Source organism: Phaseolus vulgaris, chromosome 11 (assembly GCF_051622355.1).
Source record: "Phaseolus vulgaris cultivar YP4 chromosome 11, ASM5162235v1, whole genome shotgun sequence".
Classification (NCBI taxonomy): domain Eukaryota; kingdom Viridiplantae; phylum Streptophyta; class Magnoliopsida; order Fabales; family Fabaceae; genus Phaseolus; species Phaseolus vulgaris.
The window spans coordinates 9,874,215-9,894,792 of NC_143508.1; the positions used below are offsets into that span (position 1 = coordinate 9,874,215).

General features: G+C 31.6%; 1 long non-coding RNA gene and 1 pseudogene across 1 annotated transcript; one reads left to right on the forward strand and one right to left on the reverse strand.

The window, feature by feature from the left end:
* The first annotated feature begins 5,962 nt into the window (after nt 1-5,962).
* LOC137818032 (uncharacterized) lies at nt 5,963-6,741 on the forward strand. Its single transcript, XR_011082030.2, has 3 exons — nt 5,963-6,184; nt 6,268-6,429; nt 6,547-6,741. It is a non-coding gene; the product is annotated as an uncharacterized LOC137818032 (long non-coding RNA).
* Nucleotides 6,742-8,314: 1,573 nt separating this feature from the next.
* Nucleotides 8,315-11,087, reverse strand: LOC150023050 (uncharacterized; annotated as a pseudogene).
* Nucleotides 11,088-20,578: the final 9,491 nt, after the last annotated feature.

Below are 20,578 nucleotides of genomic sequence, written 5' to 3' on the forward strand. Positions count from 1 at the left end.
GTGTGTTACATACGGATATTGGCTGTATGTAATTTGAGTTTTTCTTGTAGTGTAGTATTACTAGTAGTACTAGCACTACTAGTATTACTATGAGTACTTGTATTACTAACAATACTAGTATTATTAGCAGTACTAGTATTACTAACAGTACTAATATTACTAGCAATACTAGTATTACTAACAGTACTAGTATTACTTGCAGTACTAGGTTTACTAGCAATACTTGCGGTACTAGCAGTACTAGTATTACTAGCAGTACTTGTATCACTAGCAGTACTAATATTACTAGTAGTACTAATATTACTAGCAATACTTGTATTACTAGCAGTACTAACAATACAAGTATTACTAACTGTACTAGTATTAGTAGGAGTACTAGTATTTCTAGCAATACTAGTATTAGTAGCAGTACTAGTATTACTAGCAGTACTAGTATTCCTAGCAGTACTAATATTTCTAGCAGTAATAGTTAGTAGTAGTACTATTAGTACTGTTATTATTAGATGTACTAGTATTACTAGCAGTACTAGTATTACTATGTCTCGACCCACACCAAAAACTTAAATTCCCCCCTTATTTTTTCCACTTTGTGTTTTTTCTAGAGTCACAACAATTCTTGCATTTTTCTTAAACTACACTCTGCTCATAGAAAATTAGTTCTGGAGGGTCGATTTTAACTTTTCTGATCTTTGTCTTTAAATTGAAGTTCTTCTTCATTATTCTTTTTTCCTATTTGGTATTCGTTTTTGTTTTGTCCTATTTGATTTTTCAAATTGGTTTTCATTTCTCCTAATTCTCATTTCCAGAACTACGATGCGGTTTGGGAGTTCGGTGTTTCAGGTTAATGTTGTGAAACTCGTAACTCGAAAGAGGATAAAAAAGGGAATGAAAACTTGTAACTCGAGAATCGTAACTCGACTCGAAAGAGTTACTATTCGAGTTAGTATGATACATAACATAATTAAAAATAGACTCATAATTTATAAAATGGTCTAAATACATAACATAATGTTTAATAGAGATAATCTATCCAAAAAAATTATTCATATTAATCATAGGATAATCATCTTCCTCCTCCAAATGATCTTCATTTTCATTAATATCATCTCAACTCCCAAAGACAAACTGCAACACATGAAATAAGAGAGAGAGGGAGGTGCGAGCGGTGGAGTGGAGAAGCGCGAGTAGTGTAGAATCACTAGTGACAGACAAAATTGAAATTAGGAGTTTTTAAGGTTTTTTTTAGGGTTTCTAATGATAAGGGATTTTGTGCAACACTTATAGGCCTCGTTTTCAGGTATGTTTTTTGCTTTTTTTTTAATGGGCCGAGTCACGGATTAGAGAGACTCAGAGATCCTCTTATTCGGCCACTAACTCGTTGGATTGCTCTTATCCGATCAGTTTACAATTTCCCATGCGATCCTGCACTTTTTTTCTCAAAAAGCGCTAGATCGGACGATCTAGATCACGATTTTAACAACATTGCTTTGGGTGTTTCGCTCAAGGATCGAAGACCACAAAACAAAACTCCATTAATAGTGAGTTTTCCTCTCTAATCGATCAGTCGAGCTTTAAGAAATGGTTACTCGATTTTTTTTCATTATTGTTCTTCTTTTGTCAACTGAGATGAAGAAAATGAATTTATATGCATTGTCGAAGAATTATTTTTGTCATTTATATGAAAGATGACTTTCGTAAAGGTAAAAATTAACATTATTAGTCAAACAAATGTGAATACAGTACCGTATTGTCGATGGTGAATGCATGGTGGCGTAACACAAGTTTTCCTGCTTACTTTTATTAATCTTCAACCCATAAAATGTGAATATGAATCTTTAGTCTTGTTGGTTTATAACCAAAGGTTTAAGATGCCACCAATTGGTCGAGTTGGTTTACATATTGCTTTTTCAATGGAAGAAATAAATAAAGACACTAGTATAACTATACAATTTTAATCTGATGAATGCTTGATTGAAAAAAAGAAACATGTACAATATGAGAAGAGGATGTATAATCAATGTGATAGGCATGAGGAGAAATCAAACCATATTCTTTTTACAATGTAAAGCATACGCAACAGTTTGGCTGTCAGTTTTGAACTGGTAGGAAATAGAAACAATGATGCGAGGTGATTTAAGATCACAGTTTGTGCAGTTTAAAGGACTATTTCATATATTTATTAATTCAGCTCTAAAAGCAATAAAGTATGGAAAGGCGTGTGAGTGACAGTTTTATGGAATATTTGGAATCAAAGAATGAGGTCGTCTTTAAAGGGGAAAGGTGGACGTTGATGAAATCGTTAGCCTTGCACAACTTCAAGTTTGGTTTTGGCTGAAGAGGAAAATAACTAGCTTCACTTTCTCTTACTCCCATTGGGTTCTCTATCCCCTCAATTGTCTGTTCTCCCTCAACTAATGTGCTTAGTCTTCTTCCGGCAGAGAGTGGCAAGTCATCTGAGGGTTGTTAAGGATGTTTTGGTGTTGTAATCATGGTCTCCTTCTCAACCGCTACTTGGATTTTGAAGGGCATGAGTAGTTCCCGCAAACTGGCTTTGCTCCATTGTTGTCTGGAATGGTAGTGCCTATCGACAATTGTTTCAGATTTTATTTTAGTGGAAAGGTTATGATGGTTCTAGAGTTGGAGGTTTGGTTGCTTTTGGATGGCCTTGAGACAACTAAGGAAGTTGTTGGACCAGCTTATTAACTGCGGTAAAATGGAGGAGTAGATGCATTGGTGGATTCTTAGTGCAGTTGCTGCAAATGTGAAACAGAACCGGGAGTAACATCTTTGTATGCCTTACGTGTGATTCTGGGTTTTCTTTGGATATCAGAGTGAAGGCAGAACGTAGCAGCTGCTGGTATGTTTTTTTCAACATAAGTGCATAGATTTTGTTTCTGTGGCTGTTTATGAAGGGCAGCTTTGCCAAGAGGTTTATTCTTTTGGGGCCTGCAACTAATTCCCATCTAGTTGCACCAATAGTCTTCTTTGGCTGACAAGGGCAATGGATTTCTTTGTCTTTTTTGATTCCCTGGGCTTGGCCCATAGTAGAATCTAGATGGATTTGGTCTTTTCTTTGTGGTTTAAGGGAGTTGTAATGTAAAGGTTGATTTTTCGGAGGGATTTTAGGATAGCTTTATTATGTTCTAAGTCAAAAATTGTTTTTTTTTTATACCGGTTGGAATAATCATGAAGGATGATTCTGGCATATGGGTGATATTTGTTTTTGGATTAAGTTAGAATCCAATAGCATGAATATGATGCCACAACCTTTCCCATGATGTATAATATTCCAGTACACCATATATTCCTCCCTCTTACTATGTGTTTTTTTAATTGCCCACTCCTGAGAAGTCACCAAGGCCTGTAAATTGTGTTTAAAATAAAATAACTTATTCATTTTACAAGTCTCCAAGTTTAGACTTGTTGAAGTCATGATTGATTGTCTAAGTTGTAAAAACGATTTTTTTTGTTTAGTTTCGCTTCTATGTAACTCTTTAGAATCTTCCAAACTATTTTCTATCCTTCTACACCACATTTTTGAAACATGAATTGTAGTTTTGGTTTGAGGTTAAGTGATTATGGATATGGGTTTGGACAACTGTAGCTTCAGTTCTTTGATGATGCAACCTTACATGTGGCCAATTTCCCTTTCATATATATTCTTGTATATCTACTAATGGACCTCAATATTCTATTCTCAACTACACTTATATTTGGCTCTTGTTGACTCTTCACTGCCGACCCAGCACTTCCACACAACATTTCTGATTCTGTAGCTGCTCATTACAATTTTCATGTAACTTGATGGGCATTTTGTGATCACAGGTTATACTTGTAGCAATGAAGCATTTATCAATTTCTTACCTAGCTTGAATTTGGAATGTGATGTCTGCAACAATCTTCATTTACTTGACGGAAATTGGAAAACAACTAAGACTAAAACTAGAGATTCCCTTCTTTGTACTTGCATATTTTAAGACATGTTTGTAAAGGATTTGGCTCCTTCAAAGTGAGAGATTCATAAGAGAAAAGGAAAATCTATGACCATTGATTATGATTAAATGTATGCCATAAAATCTAATTAATTGTTATAATGATTAAATTAGATATCATTTTAGAAATTAATTTTTTTTTAAAATTAGTTTCTATTATTGTTAAATGGTTTTTAAATTAATATTTATTTAACAATTAAAGTTTTTTTACTAAATTTAGAATATAAATAATTGATAATTAAATTAAATATCAATTTAAAAACTATTTAACAATAATATAAACTAATTTTTTTAATTTTTAAAATGGTTCATAATTTAATTATTATAGAAACTAATTATTTTTTATTTTAAAATTCGTTTTTATTTGATATAGAAGTTAATATTTGTCTCGGTATTAAATGGATTCTCTATTTTTTTTACACGTGTCCATGGGGAAATGGTAACTATGGATTTTCTTCCATCTGACAACTTTAAAGTTCTTGATTCTCTTTATCAATACCTATTGGATTTTTGGCTATATGATGTTTTTACTGAAAAACTTGACACTTCCCTTTTCTCCCAAAGTTATTGAGAGGATGGCAATTATTCATTACTGTCTTGTCCTCAGCTGTGAACTGGTAATATTTTATGTTCCTTTTCTTCAAAACAATGAAATAATTTCTTTCTTTTCCATGGTGGATTCATAATTGGGGAATAATTAATTTTTCAGAGTATGCTTAATATCCTAAACTGGAACTCATAGCTTTATTAAATTTATATTATTCTTCTAAACTGCATGTAAATTATTAGCACGCCAACTTACAAAGTTATTGAATTAACTTACTTCACTATAGCACTGTTACAAGTGAAAACTTATAACTAAATATTATAATGAATATGTAGTATGTAATATGTATATTGAATGAAATTGAAACGAAATAAATGTTTGTATACATGTAATATTTAAATGGCATAAATATTAACATTATTAACTGGGGACAAAGTTTAGTAAAAAAAGAATTTAATTTTTACTATAAATAGGTTAAATAGAACACAAAATCATTTTAGGAGAGAATATTTTATGTTCTTTGTAAATTATATTTTATAATTTAGTTACTTTCTTTTATTCGTTTTTATTTTTCAATTTTGTTGGAAATTCTTATTTAGCATGTTTGATAGAATGTCTTTGATTTTAGAAATTCATTCCTATTAAAATGATGAGTCCAGGTACATGCAACTATACATGGATTATTCTTCTAATAAAAATAGTAAAAGAAAGTTGGAGTTAATTGAATTTTTAAAATTTTAAAATATTTATTTTTATCATTTTTAGTTGTTTTAAGATTTATGTACATTAAAAAAAGATAATCTATTAAAATAATACAACAAAATTAAAAATACAAAAAATAAAGTAACAGTTTTGCAAAATCTCTATAAATAATGGAGTTTTTCAAACTCCTGGAAGTAACGGGATTTGGAAAATTTCTGGAAGTAAAATGGGTTCAGAGAACTTCTAAAAGTAACAAGGGTTAAAAAAAATCTTGAAAGTAACAGGGTTAAAAAAACTCATGAAACTAATGGGAGTATACAGACTGTTGAAAAATAATTGATCTTTCAGAGATTATTTAAAATAATCGGTAATCTATTAACGACGCTGCATCTACTAGTGATAAAACAGATCACAAATAATACACTTAATAAGGTTAAAATAGTCGAAAATGTTAAATATAATCTCAGTTAAAAATAAATTTTTTATTAATATATGAAAATTTCATAAATTGAAAACCACCCTACACTTAAAAAAAAATTAGAAAACAATGACAACTTACTAGGTGTATTTTACCTATCATAAAATGTGATGATTGAATTTTTATAATAAATATAAAATTTATTATGTCACTTAAGAATATAACTTATTATATCTGTTTACTGTAAACAGTTATAGTAACTTATTTACCATATCATCTAAAATTTTAACTCGCATTAAATTTATTCTATCAAATTTTTTGAATCCTAACAATTAACTCATTCTCTTCTTCCCGTTAGGGTTCACGAATCCGAGAGATTTTTTGACTTGATGCAAATTCTTTGTTCTCAAATCCTCCCCAATGACGTTGTTCCTCGGTTCCGAGACAGTGGCGTCGTCATCCATTTCGCACATGGTAGTGGCGAGCGTTTCGGTGGCAGAAAGAAAACTCGACAAGGAATTCTCGGTACTTCTATCGTGTGAGTTTTGCACACTTCATTTCACTAATTGTTTATGTGATTCATTGAAATGGAGGTTTTGGTGGGGCAGAAGACGAAGCAGTGAGAGTTCACGTTAGCGTTCGAGTTCGAGTTTTCTTCTTCTTCTTCATCTTTTGCTTTGCGGGGGGTTGTTGTGTTCGCTGGTAACGTTCTTCAAATTCAGAACGAATCTAACCATATTGTTCTCAATGCTTATCTTACAGATATCCAGGTTTGTTTCTGTTTTTTTAATCTCGCTAGATTCTTTATTTTTTTTCGTGTGTTAACTTAGTGATGAAGAATGCGACCAATGTTGTTGTGATAGTGATGTCTTTATTTTTGGTTGCAGTATTTGAAATATTGTTGTGCTTTTTTTGGTTTACAACTATTCAAGTTCGGTCCTATTAAATCGGTTTGAATGGTGGAAGGGTCTAATGCTGACAAATAGGTACACATGTGGAATCAACTTTTGTTATTTTAACTGGTGTTGTTTTATTTGGCTCGCACATTATGAATTTTATTACTCTTTTTCTGGTGCTTAGAAGATTTATTCTGTCTTTTTTTTTTTTAATTTGCCTTGAATAGTGATGTTTATGCTTGCGTTGGCAGAGGTTGGCACGATTGCTTAATTTGTTGATGTACTACCATGTATGTATGCCTTTAATTGTGCCTAAGTTAAGTTCCCTTGTGAAATATCATTCCTGAATTTTTACTGTCATTTTGCGAGCTATATTCCAAAATACTTCTTCTGAAGTAGTTAAGGAAAATGATGGAAATACAACAATATTGGGAATACCAACAGAATCAACATTATTGGAATTTGGCTTGCTTTCAGATGGCGATTTTGATGCACAACGTGCAACATATAAGATACTTAAGGTTGAGCCTTTCAATTCATTCCGAAAGAAGATGTCTGTGCTAGTAGGTCTTCTTGATGGAGGTGTCCAAGCTTTTTGCAAAGGTGTTTCAAAAATAGTGTTAAAATTGTGTAACAAAGTTATTGATCCTAATGGAACAGTTGTTGATTTTTCTGATGAGCAGGCAAAGAATGTCTCTGACATTATAAATGGCTTTGCCTCTGAAGCTTTGCGAACTCTTTGTTTAGCTGCTAAAGATGTAAATGAATCCCTAGGGGAAACCAGCATCCCTGAAGATGGTTATACTCTGATAGTCATTGTGGGAATCAAGGATCCTGTGCGCCCTGGGGTTAAGATCTGTTCAAACTTGCTTAGCTGCTGGAATAACTGTCCGCATGGTTACCGGTGATAACATAAATACAGTGAAAAGCTATAGCTAAAGAATGTGGCATACTTACGGAGGGGGGTGTAGCTATAGAAGGATCCCAATTTCGTGACTTGTCTCCGGACCAGGGAGTGCAAGTTGGCATGCGAGAATGGGATCTTGTAAAAAAGTGGTTGCATGATTCTCAAGAATAAAAAGAGACACTTTAGATTGATTGTGCCATATTACTTGAGCTAGGTGGAGAAGAAGACTAAAGTGTCTATCCTAAGAAGGCAAAACAAGAGTGAGAATTTGGCTAGCAACTTTGGCAACAATTTCACTCATTTATTAATCTTAGAAAATGTGAGTCAAGCACCTTCCATGCCAAATCTTCTCCACTCCTAGGTTGTTATGTGGACATTCATGTTCTCCATGCCAAGGTGATTTTCATTCTCCAATATACCCTAGACGTTTTAGGATTACATCAAGTTCAAAGAAGCTCAATTGTTATCCTAACTAGTCACTTTTAATCCTAACTAGACCTATTTTACTAATGGCCTAAATACAAGCTCAAAAACCTATGCTACTTGGCTCAAATATTTGGTCCAGTTATTTTATGCTACTAGGCCCAATACATGGCCCATGAAATCCTAAACAACTTTATACAATTTATTTAAGCTAAAGCTTGCCCCACAAATAATGTTGACTAGTCAGCATAAACTCAGTCTTCTTGTGTTCCTCTGACCAAAACTCTAGTTTATATTTTGATGAGTTGGGGGTCTTTTTTAATATGTTTGTACATTCTTTCACCCTAGAGTTGTCATCTTGATTGGGCCTACAAAAATAAACAAAAGTTCAATTAGACCCATATTTGCAATTAAATCAATAAACAATCTCTAAGTCTTCATCCTCATTGTTATGGGGTTGTGTGTTGCTAGGGCTATGCCATCATCCCCTCCTTCTTGAGAGGGTCTGTCCTCAGATCTACTAGGTTGATCTCGAACAACAACGTTATTCCTGTTTTGAATACTATGCTTATCCTTCAGGATCAAATATTAACTTACAATAAACATCAAAGAAAAGTGAGATAAGGAAATTAAGACTAGTGTATTCAAATAAAATAGTAAGGAAATAAGGCCCTTTGCTATTTTTATAAAAGTTTTATTGGAAATAAATAGGGCCCTTTCCAAAAATGTTTTTGTGATTTTTGAGAATAAGAGTAAGAATTATGATTCAAAGGAAAAGGATAGTTCAAAGTATTGCAATCCCTCTTTAAAGATTCTTTTTCCACTATACTTATAGGAGGTGTTGTAAGATACTTCTCATTCTTTCTAGATTCCTCTTCTTCTTTTTCAAACAACCCTTCACTTGGCTTTTCTATGGAGGAAAGGTTTATATCTATATCTGGTTTAGCTCCATACACAGATTTGTCTTCAAGCATCTTCTCACAAGGGTTTTCTATAGAAGAAGAATGTATGCCAATGTCTAGTTCAACTCCAGGAAAAGGATTTTCCTTTAACTTTTTTCTCTCTTTTTTTTTCCTGTATCTTTCTTTCTCTAAGAGCTTGTAATTTTTCTCTAAATTCTTTTTCTCTTACATATTTGTTCTCTCCATTTATAAAGTTTCTTCCTTTTTCTACAAGCTCATTCATTTCTTCTCTAAGCTTCTTCTTTTTCACATATGAAGGCAGATCAAATTTTCTTCTCATACACATCTTCAATTCATCCCAATTCAATACTTCTGATTTTCTGCCAATTCTAACATCAACTTCCCTTTGTGTCCACCAAGACCTAGCATATTCTTGAAAACTTAGGGTAGCCATGGAAATCTGCTAAACTCATCCAATTGGTGTTTTTCAAAGATTTGATCAACCTTTGTCTCCCATTCTAAATATGCTTCAACATTTTTATTTCCATCAAAGTAAGGAATGTATACTTTAGGCTCTATAGAATATTATAAACTTCTAGGCTCAAAACACATCCCTTCCTTTTTTTTGATAATGAGGGTTATAATTCTTTCTTCTATGACTATGTTCCTCATCTCTATGATTGTTTCCTTTTTGGCCCAACCCAATTTTTCATATATATACCATTTCCTTTCTTTTTCCAGGTTTTTTTGGATGTTCTATGTTTTTTTTTTCTTTAATTTTTCTTTTTTTCTCATCTTCTCTTTTTTGTTTCATTTGTACTTGGTCCTTTATCACTTGTGAGGGTGTTAAAGGATAAAGTACAAACTTCTTTTCCTTATGAGTGAAAGTAATCTCGTTGGTAAGACCATTATGCATAGTTTTCTTATCAAATTGACATGGTTTTCCCAATAAGTTATGACAAGCTTCCATGGGAACTACATCACATAAAACTTCATCTTTATAGTTTCCCACAGAAAGTTTGACTTTCACTCGCTTGTCCACAATTAATTCCCCATCTTCATTTATCCATTGAAGTTTGTAAGATCTAGGATGAGGTATTAATGGTAGATTTAGCTTCTCAACCATCCTAGTGCTACAACAATTGCAACAAGAGCCACTATTCACAATGAGAGAACAAACATTTTCTAAAACTTTGTATCTTGTATGGAAAATGTTCTCTCTTTGTGTCTCTTGGTTCACACTAGGGTGGTTGTTGAGGGTTCTCCGGATCATCATTAGTTCTCCCTCACAGGGATATGCCCCCTCACTGTTTTCTTTTTCCTCTCCCCCACTAGACTCATATTCTTGGCTACTATACTCATCCTTCCCTCTTAGGATCACAGTTTTCCTATTTGGACATTAGGATGCTATGTGACCTCTACCAAGACATTTAAAACATTGTATGTCTCTATTGCGGGTTTGTGAGTTGGAGACATCTTTTCCTACACTCTTGGGAGTTTCCTTAGGTTTTTCTTTTGAAACACTATCCTTCCTTTCTCTTCTATGCTCTCTCTTAGGATAAAAGTTAGAGTAAGAACTTTCCTTGTGACTTGATCCTTTTCTCAAATTTTGTTGCTCAACTTTGATACAAAGTTGGATCATCCCTATAGGGCAAAAGTTCCACTTTATTCCTAATCTCAAGATTCACACCACTTAAAAACCTTGCTATAGTGCTGGTTTCTTCCTCCCTAATTGAGGCTCTCATCATGTATAGCTCCATTTTCTGCCTATATTCCTCTCCACTCATGCTCTTTTGTTGGAGTCGTTGGAGTTTGTCCATTAACTCCCTATTGTAATAGGAAGGAATATGGCGGCATCTCAAGGCTCCCCTAACATCATTCCAATACTTTATGGGAGGGTCCTTATGGAGGCACCTTTCTCTCTCAAGGGCAGTCCACCAATACATAGTGTTACCTTGAAAACTTAAGGTGGCTAGGGGTACTTTTCTTTCCTCACTCACATGGTGGCAGGAAAAAAGTTATTCTACCTTCATCTCTCAATCTAAATATGTTTCAACATTTTCTTTCCCATAGAAATGAGGCAAATCTACCCTAGTCTCCTTTGGGTTTTCCCTTCTAACTCTCCTAGGTTGAGGTTGATAATATTCATTCATTCTAAGGCTTTCCTCACCATATGAATCTCTCAACCTAGAGGTAGATGCATGTGAAGATCTTTTTATTATTTTGATGTATTCATCCTTTTCTTTAACAACTTTCAACTTTTCTTCTAATATAGCAAGATGAGCATCCCTTTCTTTTTTATCTTCTAAGATTTGGGCCTCGTGTTGCATTTGCTATGTAAGAGTGATTGAAAGTCGTGGGCTAATTGTTTTAAAAGAGATTTTATAGACTTTCTATCACTTTCACTAGGAATAGAAGAATGAGAATACATGTTTAAAGTTATGTGTTAAAGCAATTTACCACAAGAAAGATAGGTGGAGTAATGTAGGTAGATTCCCAAGAAAGGGATGTGGACCACTTAAGTACCAAACCTTTCCTAGCCAGATTCTATCCCTCAAAACTTTCACAAACCTTTCTCTAAGTAATTCACTTAGAGCACAATCAAAGATGAAAGCAAAATTTTATGCAATAAAACAAAATGCAAAGCAATAAACACAAACACAATTGAAAATTGTTAACTAGAAAGCTTTAAACTAGGTGATCCTAAGGTGAGGCTTCTAGGCAGTTAGAACCATTGAAGACACACTCACCGTCTAATCCGAAATTAATCCACTAATTGATCACAGTTTTGCAAGATACAACTCACAGAAAATACAATGAAAATTAAATCAACAAATTTTGAAGCACAAAAATTTTGAGACCTAATCTATGCACTCCTTCTTTTTGTAATTCCTTTGTGTATATTTTTATGCTAGCTTGTTTTTGTCCCCTTGTTATACCTCTTTAGGATATTCAACTTTGAGTATTCAAATATGCACCTCTTCAGTGATATAACTCTCACCAAAAATTTCAGCTCCACTACTCACCAAGGCACTTTTTGAACTGCTTCCACCAAGAAAGAGATCAAACACGTTTAAAGCAACAAAAGCTCAATTAAAAAATTGGACCACAGCAAAGGGAATTGATATATGACAAGACTTGAAAGAGTATTCAATAAAATTGACAAAAAAAATTAAAGGTACTCAAGAAAAGGTAGTACACAAATTGAACCTAGAGAATGGTACTAGAATTGGATGAAGAAAACAAAAAATAGTACTATTGGAATTTTGTGTAAAAAATTTGCGTAACTTTAAAATTTTATGTTGAGTCGAATATTTCAAATTTCAATGTGAAATTTAAACCACAGAAAACTCAATGTCTTAACTCAAATTAGGCACTGTAATTGTACCAAAACAGTGCGCCAATTAGTTGTGATAAATTTTTCAAAATCATTGTCGCTTCACTTTTTTTTCTCAGAGTCAGAATTTTGTACTTTGTGCATATTTCATTATCGTTTTTTTTTGTATTTTGAATTTTGATACACTTCTTTTTTTAACTTTTTTTAACACTTTAAACTGTTCAAATACCGAATCTTAGAATTTTTCACCAACGAAATTAATTTTCACAAACGTTTTCAACCAGCATAGATTCAGTGATAGAGGAAACCTACACTGGAATTAAAAACAGAATTGAAAAACTTCAAAGACACAATGAAATTGATGTATATGAACTTGTATGGATCTAACACACAAACATAAACTCAAATCTGAAAATAAAAATGCACCAAAAGCTCAAATACATAAATATAAAACTGCACTCAAATGAAAACAAGCAACCAAATCAAGAAACAATCAGTACCACTTGGAATTGATGACATTGTGGAAGAAACATAACTTGACAAAAGTGAATTGGATTAAAAAATTTAAAATGACTCAAACCAAAAATTATGCACCGATTGAAATATCAAGAAGACTCAATTAAAATAAAAAACAGAACAACACATACAATTACTCAATAGAATCCTATAAAATTTTGAAAACGGAAGCTCAAGATCAATTTGAACCAAATGCATCGATTAGAATTTTCAAACAACAACATATACCAAAATTAAAAACAGTAACATAAAGACAATCAAGGTAAGATGATGAACAACACAGAATAAGAAAGAACACAAAAATAAAATAAAAGAAGAGAAGACACACTTAGCTCTTGAAGAACCATGGCTCATGATACCAAATCATGGATTGTGCCTTCAACCGAATTGATTTGTTAAATTTTTGGAGGATTTGCGGAAGCTTCGATGGATGAGATGAACATGGATGAATCATATAGAGCTATGGATTCCTTGAAGGTGCATGCTAGGTATGGTGAGTGATTGGTTGGGTCATATCACTTGAGCTAGGTGGAGAAGAAGACTAAAGTGTTTATCCTAAGAAGGCAAGACAAGAGTGAGAATTCGACTAGCAACTTTAGCAGCAATTTCACTCATTCATTAATCTTAGAAAATGAGAGTCAAGCACCTCAATTTATAAGAGAGAGGGTTGAACATTTTGGAGCCAAAATTTGAAAATTAAAAATAAATCTCTCCAATGAGAAGGTGTCATGTGGAGTCATGCTTTGCATGTTGAGCTCAAACCTTCCATTCCAAATCCTCTCCACTCCTAGGTTGCCATGTGGACATCCATGTGCTTCATGCCAAGGTGATTTTCCTTCTCCAATATACCCTAGATGTTTTAGGGTTACATTGGGCTTAAAGAAGCCCAACTGTTACCTCAACTAGTCACTTTTAACCCTAACTAGACCTATTTTACTATTGGCCCAAATACAAACCTTAAAATCTATGCTACTTGGCCCAAATATTTGGGTCCAATTATTTTATGCTACTAGGTCCAATACATGGCCCATGAAATCCTAAACAACTTTATACAATTTATTTAAGCTAAAGTTTGCCCCATAAATAATGTTGACTAGTTAACATAAACTCAGTCTTCTTGTGTTCCTTTGACCAAAGCTCTAGTTTATCTTTTGATTAGTTGGAGGTCTTCTTTGATATGTTTGTACATTCCTTCACCCTAGAGTTTTCCTCTTGATTGGGTCTTCAAAAATTAACAAAAGTCCAATTAGACCCATTTTTACAATTAAATTAATAAACAACCTTTAAGTCTTTATCCTCCTTATTATGGAGTTGTGTGTGACTGGGGGTTCTGCCATCAGACCCTCTCGGTGCATTGGCTTTGGCCAGTCAACCTTTCAATTAGACTTATTTTATTACCAAATCCATGTGGAAGAATATTTTTTGTCAAAGTATATATCAACTAATTATCCTGGCGGTTCTCACTTTTGACGGGAAGAGACTACTGATAATTAATGGTTCAGATTCAACTATAGTGTTCAACACTTTGATACTCAACTCCTTTGTATTTTGCCATGTAAACTACTGATTTACCCTCACTAACACCAATTGTGATGATTGTAATTGACAAATATATGACTAATATTTTTGAAGATGAAAAGTGGAAGAAAAACTATTATTAAACGATTTAGTAAAGTTTGATAGAATTATTGTAGAAAAATTAACAAATATATGAAATAAATACTCAATTTGACTGCTAAATGATTTGAACAACTACAATGGTTCATTAATTAACATTTTATACAAACTTGTTCTTAATTAATATATTTTCTTGTATTTAAGTTTTTTTAGATAGTGACACTTTTAACTTTATCAGCATATAACTTAGATGGTGTAATATTAAAATGCTAATTTTCATAAAAAAATTATTCAGGAAAATGTTACCCAGTCTCAATCATTCACGAATTAAATTAGGTATTTATATGATAGAACTTTATCGAGTGTACAAATAATTAAGCGAAAGTTTTATTACAAATAATACATGATTTGACACTATAAAAATCATTTAATTCAATCACTGCTAGTTGACTTTCTTAACAATAAAATGTTTTTTTTTTATTTCCTTAAGTTTGTTAACTCACTTCCTAATATTTTTTTTTTAAACTCTTTTGTTTGTTATAAATTTAAATTTTGTTTATGTCTCTAAATATGTTTGCATGGCTCTTTAAACACTGAAATTAGGTTTTTTTTAAACCAAAGCAATAATAAATTTATTACAAATGAAAAAGTTACAAAGATTACTAGAGATAAAAAAAAAATTGAACATTTAAGAGGGACAAAAACATTTTAATAACAATGAAAATCTATTATACCAATGAAATGTTTCTCTATGAATAAATCCTAAATTAGCCAACCTATTTGAACATGCATTTCCTTCACGAAAAATATGAGTAACTCTAAACCTGATTTTTTGACAGTAATTAAGACATGTATTCCATCGATTATAAAGCATCCACATAACATTAGTCCTAGCAGTAAACGCAACACAAACCAAGGCAGAATCACATTCAAGTCAGACATTAATAAGCCTCATCTTTTGAGCTTTCTCCATAGCATGTATAACTTCATAAAACTCAGCAACCATAACAGTTTGAACTCCAAGAAACACAGAGAAAGCACCAAAAAACTATCCCATACTCCCACAGAAAATAGCTTCACAAGTAGCAAGACCAGGATACCCCTAACAGCCCTATCAGTGTTAATTTTAACTCAGCTTGGTGAAGGAAACTCTCATCTAACAGGAAGAGGACGAAGAACTTTACCACTACGAGTATTAATACCAAAAAACTTAATCACATTGAAATCCAACATATCATTCTTCATCGGACGAATTTCCCACTAGGCAAGTTAAGTCTTTAATTACCGAAATAACCTTAGAAACCTCAATCTTATCCTGAAATCTAGCAAAATTCCTCATATGTCGTATCCAAATAGAAAAAGTTATCACAACAAGCATAATCAATTTAACCAAAGGACTACCATCACTCTTAATAAAAGAAAGAAGATAATCCTTATTAGAGAAATGAAAAGTAAGAAATATCTGTCGAACCCAACTCCAAATATGCAAGCATTAGAACATTAAAAAAAATGTAGAATAGATTCCTCATGCTTTTCACAAACCGTACTCATAGAACATATATGCAAACTTTTATTCTAAATATGTTGATCTGTAGGAAGTTGCCCACGAAAAACTTTCCAGTGTACTAGAGTTTTGGAAGGTGGAATAGATGAAGACCAAATGAATTTACCTCAACCACAAGGAACTCCTGGTTCCAAGAAAAAAGTCTTAGCCGATTTAAGAGTTAAACGACTAGACTCATCTAGAATCCAATTAGATAAATCATGTTCCTCCCTAACCATGATATGATTAAAAAAATGAGGCATCTACTGTAAAGACAAAGGAATATTCCAATCACAACCTGCCCAAAACCGAGAGACTGTATCCAGAATGCTAGCACCATCAGATAACTCTGCAATATTTGTTAAAGAAGTAGTAGAAGACTATTTATCATTCCAGAAATTAATAAAAGTACATGTACCAACAATCCAAGAAATATAATCAAGGATAGTAGAATAAAACTGCTTAATTCCAGGCCAAAGAGATGAGGATCTATAAACCATTTTAAACTCGTATTTTAATTTTAAGAACCCTGACTTTCAGGAGCAAAGACCAAGGATTGTTGCTATAAGCAAAGTTCCAAGCAAGTTTAAGAAGATATGCATTATTTTCATGACGAAGATTAATAATCTTCAAACCTCCATTCTTAAGAGGAGAACAAATAGTATCCCAATTCACGGTGACTATGTTTTTTTTTTTTTTTTTTTTTTCAGGATATCACCAGTCCAAATAAAATTTTGACACCACTGCTTAACTTGGTTAAGAAGTGAAATAGGCCATTTATACATATTAAAGTTATAAGTTAGAAATCGAGTAATCACCGTATTGATCAATTGAATCCGACCCATCAGGCTAAGAGATTTACCTTTCCAAGATGATAGCTTCAATTTGACTTTATCAGCCTAAGGTTGAAGAAATCGACACTTTTGAGCACCAACAAAAATTGGTACTCTTAAATAATTGAAAGGCAAACAACCATGAATACAAGAAAGAATACGTTGAATTTGGTGACAAATCTTGCAGAATTATCAATGGTAAAAAATATTATATTTCCTACCTCATGATTAATATCAATTAGCGAATGTCTAACTTTTTATAGGGCTTTGAAGGCTCATTCGAGATTGCAAGGCCTTCCACATGTAGTTAGGAAGAATATACAATTAATTTCACCTAATGTAACTTATTCATCTTACCACTATTTAATTATGATATAAAATATTTTATATTTGTGTTTTAATTTGAAGTGTTTACATCAATCAGGAAGCTATAAGTGTGGATATCATGTAATGAAGTACATGCACACAATCATATCTGCAAACATTTCTGACTCATGAAGAAAGGTAATAAAAAAATTACTCAAATACCTTAATTATTTAGTGAATTTCACTTTTTATTGATTAAGTAAATTTTTTTTATAGTTATTCAACGATCCATCTTCATTTAAGGATAAAGATATAGAAGACATTAGAATGCATTGGGCTTCATTCTCCTTAAGTGTTTTTGATAAGATGTAAATTTCGTTAGTTTATTAATCGATGAATGAGTTTGTCTGTAAATTGTATGCAATTGTCTGGATAATATTGATATGCAGGTGATTGTTATCAATGAATAGAGTAAAATTGATCAATGATTAAGTTTGTTTGAAAATTGTATGCAATTGCCTAGAAACATTGATATACAGGTGATTGTTATTAATGAATGGAGAAAATTTGATCAATGAAAATATTTTTCTATAAATTTTATGCAATTATTTGGATAAATTGATCAATGAATGAGTTTGTGTGAAATTTATATGCAAATTATTGTTACTATTGAATGCTGGAAAATTGATAAAACAATATTTAAAAAAAAAGCAAACTTACTATGATGGTTGTGGTAATAGATGACATAAAAGGTTTTATTTATTATGACGGGTGTAATAATATTTGTTATAGAAAATCACTTACTATGACGTTTTTTATGAGAATCATCACAGTAAGTCGTATTTTCTTTAACGATTGTAGAAATACGAGTCATAGAAAGTTTTGTCTAAACATATTATGACAGATATTTTGTATATTTTATGGTGATTTATAGAGAACAATCATAATAAGTCAACTTACTATGTCAGTTTTTCAACCGACGTAGAAAGTGCAAAGTTTGTATAACTCTGGATTATATGTCCTCATCAAAACCGTAATACAAAGTCCTATAGAACTGTCATAAAAAGTCTTTTTTGCACTAGTAATATTTTAAAGAGCGTGAAATTCACGTAAAAAGTTATTTTATAGTAAAAACTTAATTAATATAGTAATATATAATTATATTTATTAATTTAATTTAATTTAATAAATTTAAAATTAAAGTGTAATTATATATTAATTTTTTTAACAAAAATAAATATATAGTTTGATATAATAAAAAAGATTATGACTATTCACGGAACTCTCACAATTTGTTACTAAAATCTTTTCAGAAAGTAATCACTAAAAATTCATTAGGATATAGAAGAGACATGTTCCTCCATAAAATATATGCTGCAATATTTATGTTTCTGGTGGCAAGAAATGAATGTTAATAAATAAAATGGTAGTTATTTTATTTAGAAATAGGTGTTGATGGTATATTAACAATAAATATGATTATATATATTTTATTATTTTACTAAAAAAATAATAATTATCTACCGATAATTATATACAAATGTTTTGGAAAAAATAAATAAAGTCTCCGTGGAGGTTTTGGAGGATCACGCACACATATAAATTTATTAACATTTTTCATCATAAATAATATAATATTGATAATTTGTTTTCTAATTATTTTTTTTTATAACATCTATATATATAATATAGAAAGTGTGTGAAATTTATTTTATTTTTTAGACAAAAATAAATAGAATTCCTCCCACTATATTAGAATTGTTTTGTGACACACACTAACAACACACAAATAAATGTAATCAACTATTATCTTTTATTTTAGTTGTTATGATTTATTTTCTGTTTTTCATTTTGAATGTTAAGGTCATTGTTATATCCCTTAAGACCAAATCAAATCGCAGGTACATATTATCCTCAGCTGATTCCTGCTGTTGGTCGTGTCCTGAATACATATTTTATAGTTTTTAACACATCCGGAGTATCCACCTGTGTGAATCATGGGTATTGTCTGGACAAAAATCAGTAGGAATAATAATTTTTGAAGCTGCAATATCCAAATCCAATGAAAACCTAACAGATAAGCAATAAGTAGAATATTAGCAAGAAGCTTCTGAAGAAGAAACCCTATGGATTTTACTTTTGGACCACAACAAAAGGTAGCTCATTATCAAGGAAGATATTGTTTGAATTAGAAATTAGAAACGTATTAGGTTGATATATAATAGGAGGATCATACTTAGGACACTACTTTATGACACGAGTCCATAAACAATGACCATGCGCTCGATAATAATGCATTTAAAGCAGTGCAGCCAAGATTACTCTAGTTGTCATAATCTTCCCTTATCATGATTCTGATTAATAAAATAATTAGGTAATGTTGGTTTCATATCTGCTAAATATAATTGCTTTGATACACGACCAAGTTTTTTGTCGCATAATGGACCCAGGATATACATGAATGCAATCATTAAAAGGAATGGTTTTGAATTAAGTTTTTAACTCTGCAAATTCTAAAAACAAATTATTATTCAATGTCCAACTAAAATGCTTGAGGGAACATTAATTTTTTTTTATCAGAAATAAAAATAAATAAATAAATAGGAATTATCTCAGGGATGGTTCAACCCTTATACAGAAATATTTGACACAAATCTGAACGCCTACCAAATTAGCAAAAGGATAACTATACCAACACTAACCAATTAATGAATCAACCTCATACAAGCCAGAGGATTTAAAACTCAACTAGAATAAGGGAAATAAGCAGAACGAGACTTTGCATAAATCCAAGACCATACCTTTACTTGCACCGAAGCGAACACTTCAGACACATCTGCCACACCTCTATTGAAGATGACCGAGTTCCTATGTTTCCAGATTTCGCTCACAATGTCAACCCAAATTGTACCCCAAACTTCGTTAACCGAAACAGAAGCTTGACTCATCCTAAATTGTGAAAAATTTGACTTAGGTTCCTCGTGAATTACAGACGATTATACGATTATGTGCACTATCTTCTACAAATTATTATTCAATGTCCAACTAAAATCCAAATAATGGGAGTCAATTATTGATGAAAGTTCCACCCCAACATATATATGTCTTTTGGAGGAGTAAAATGCAGTGGCAAGGTCAATTATAGAGGCAAACATTTTAGCTATAACTTAAAGGCTTTGTGAATTTTGGATACAGAACATTCTTTATGACCTTACACTATAATATGAAGCTGCTTTGTGACAGTTTTTTATGCATTCATCATCATCCCTTGTTGCTTGCTTGATAGTATTAAAATTTTTCGATACAATTGTTTATTATTTTAAAATCCAAAAATTTAGTTTTTAAAAGCACTTTTTGCTTGTAGTGCAAATTTAAAACAAAATTAATATTTTTTTAACAATTACTAATGATATAATAATAATAATAAAAAATTAATAGTATAAGATTATTATTAGTTTATAAATATTCATTCATTTTTTGCAAAACTAAATTATTTTATAAAATAATTATGTGCATATTTTTTTATTTTTGGATGAAATTTTGTGACAAATTAAAAATAGTCACAAATAATATACACAAATTTTTATATTTACCAGTTTTAATTACATTATTTAACATTAATTTATAAAAAATCATAAA